Consider the following 3,728-nt stretch of genomic DNA (forward strand, 5'->3'; position numbering starts at 1 on the left):
CATTTTAAAATCTTAGATTTAAAAAGAAAAATTTTTACGAAATTCTTAACTCAAAATAATTTGCTAATTTTCGTGATTTGTTATGGTGTATAGAAAATGCTAAGATAAACATTCAGTCAAAATTTCATATATCTACGGTCATTTGTTTTAAAGTTACACCAAAAACCAAAATCGATTTTCTCGAAAACAGATTTTGCGTAAAAATTCCCGTTTTTCCTTAATTTTTCTTTTGTTTTTCACGGCGCGTTTGAAAACTATTGGAAAAATTTTACTTTTGACCCCCCAAAGTACCAACTAGATTCACTTTCCTATCAGAAAAGGTACTGTTGAAGAAAATCCAAGCACTTTTACTGTCCTAAAACGTGATGACAGACACAAAAATAAAAAAAAAATAAAAAATAAAAACACACATCATTGTAAAATCAATACATTCATCGTTTCACTCAGAATCTAATATTAAAAAACCTTTAGTCACAATTTTTTTTTATAAGCATTTAAAGTTCAAATCTTGACAAAATACGGAAAAACCACAAATATTTTTTTTGTTAAATCTAACATTTGAAAATATAATACAAGATTATTCATAAGTTTGTCTACCTTTATCAAAAAAAAATGTCTACAAGTGGTTTTGTTATTTTATTGTTATTCAAAAAAACTTTTTACATTCAAACTGTAGATACATAAAAATTTTACTGAATGTTCATATTTTCGAGGTTCCTGTTATAATGTTACAATAGCAGTTGAGAAATATTAAAAATATATAGGCACAATTTTTTTTATAAGCATTTAAGTTTGAATTTTGACAAAATTTATAAATTTTATAATTATTTTGTAGTTAAAAATTTATAAAATGTTCAACTTTTAAAGCTAAGAACTGAAAATTTAAAATAAGGTTCCACGTAAATAGATTATATATATAAATTGCTTTATTCACAATAATATCATCAAAATATACTTAGTAATATCATAGGCTGCCTGACCGTTTTCACTTAGGATCATTTTTCCTATACAATAATATACCATGATATTATATCATTGAATTCAAATTTAACACCAAAAATTACAGTGACTCAATTGTAACCTACTGTGCAGCAGAGCGATATCCACTTACCAACTTTTTTTAAAATTATTGTTTATAAAATATTATTTTTTTTTTTTTTTATTGATCTTCTTGTAGCTTCGGCGACATAGGCCATTAGCTTTTTACATGATTTTGTTAATATCTTTTTGATTTAAAATATTTAAAACTTCAAAACATAATAATATAAAGTTCCACATAAGTTGTTGTCACTGGAAATTAATAAAAAAGTTGTGCGTAAATCCGCAAATCTTTTTTTTGGCATTTCAAGTGAAAATTTTTATAATTTCTTCAAAATCTTATTTTATAGTTAGATATGCATAACGATTTTTCTTATCTTAGCACACATATAAAAATTTAAGGCAAGATTCCTCGTAAGTTTCTCTATCATAAACAAACAAAAAAACTTAACTGGAAAGTCAAATTAATTTATCGAATTAAAATCGTCTAAAATACAAATTGTTTCGACATTAAATATTCAACCGTAAATTAACTAAAATACCTAGGTACTCATTGAACGATTTTCTTATTTTATTGTTATTAAAAACGAATAACCCTAGACACTTGATATTTTCACTACATTCTTATTTTATCATAACTTTTTATCCCTGAATTCCGTGATATATACCTACCGGATCGTAAGTCCGTAATACTAGTATAAGTATGACACTCGAAAACGACGAACAGTTCCGCGATCTTTTTTATGCGTATCATAATGCGAAGGTGGGCTAAATAATTAGTTAGTTAATTGTCTAACCAACTTACGAGCTTTACTAGTTTAATTGAAAGTTTAAATAACTGAGCTTTTCTCAATTTAAACATTTTTTGATATTTTTCATTTTTATGGTTTTGAACGTAAATATATATTATTAAAATAAAAATAATCCAATACTATAATAACACAAACATTTTTGTTATTTTTCTTGATTGTATTCATTTAATTGTATGTATAGGTAGATAATATACATTAGTAGATTAAATAGGAATAATATTATATGACTTAAATTGATATATCAACTTAAATTACGTACTATTTACTTACAATAAATTGTAATAAAATTATCTACCATCAAATTACTTAAAAAGTAATTTCGTGCGAGTAACTTGTAGGTACCTACCTATAACTTGCATTAAGATACTCCCCAACACACTGTATATACAATATTATAATAATTAATAATGTACAATACTTATATAATTTACATTTAAATACCTACCTAAATAAATATTAATTACATATTATTATATATTTTTGAAAATATATAGGTAATAATATCAAATACCTATACGGCTATAATACGTAACTATATACTGGATCCAAACCAATAACAAAACATCCTGACGAAGGAAGTCTCATTTTTACTTTTTATTATTAGGTACCTATAGATTGTATTACTTATTAGATAGGTACTAAACAATTCCTTTAAATAGGTAAGATACTTACTCCTAGTAATTGAAATCATGGGCGACGTTTGCAGGGGGGCTCAGGGGCTACAGCCCCCCCATGAGCTTGGTATTGCGGAGCTCAGCCCCCCACGGCCTCACGGTTCTTATATTATAAAATAAGTCATAACAAATAACAAATAAATTAAGAAAGTCTTGAAGCTAATGAAAAACGATGATGCACTTCGTCAAATGTTACCAGAGTTTAACAAAATATTATATGCATAATGTTAGTAAGTCAGTGTCATCATGTACTTCAGAAAGATCATTTTCTGCTCTTCGCAGACTTAAGACATACATCAGGAGTACAATGAGTCAAACACGGTTGAGTGATATTTCCATTCTTCATGTTCACCGTGATGAAAAAATAATTGTAGAAACTGTCGCAAACCAATTCATCAACATTTCCAAAGTGCGGGAAAATACATTTTCTTTATAAAATTTGTAACTTTCAAAATAAATTGGCATTTTTTAATTTTTGTCTTATGATTTTTTATGATAATACTATTATAATTTTATAACATACAAAACAACAAATAACTAAATTTTAATAGTTAATTGTTTAACGAAAAATTTAAATAAAACGAAAATATTTATGTAAAACTTCAGTAAAAGTGTTCATAAAATAGTAAGCCCCCATGATATTTTTAAAACCTGGCGCCTATGATTGAAATAAATGCATATTCTTAAATATGTTACAAATTATTACACATTTTTTCGTTAAATATTCTATATTTTTATGTTTACCTATTCGCAGGCATAGCCCGAGTAACAATTCCATGGGGTGAGGTCGGTTAAACAGACCGATAGGTGCATGGAGAGTGCTAATTTTATTTTGAACTGTTTTTAAACTTTGTATGGTGCCTAATCCGTTCGATTGACCGTACCGTGTCTGGACCGTTCATGAGGTATATAATTAACCGAGAGAAATAATATTTTGGTGTCAGGTCCGTGCAATAGACTGAACCGTGTTAGGACGGTTCACAAAAAAATTATTAACCGAGTTATATAATATCTTGGTGTTAGGTCCGTGTAATAGACTGAACCGTGTTTGGACGGTTCACGAAGAACATTATAAACCGAGGGAAATAATATGTTGGTGTCAGGTCCGTGTAATAGACTGAACCGTGTTTGGACGGTTCACGAAGAAAATTATAAACCGAGGGGGGGGGGGGCTACCCCTAGCCAGTCCACCTCTGTGTAAAGG

The sequence above is a fragment of the Acyrthosiphon pisum genome, chromosome X (assembly GCF_005508785.2).
Source record: "Acyrthosiphon pisum isolate AL4f chromosome X, pea_aphid_22Mar2018_4r6ur, whole genome shotgun sequence".
NCBI lineage: Eukaryota > Metazoa > Arthropoda > Insecta > Hemiptera > Aphididae > Acyrthosiphon > Acyrthosiphon pisum.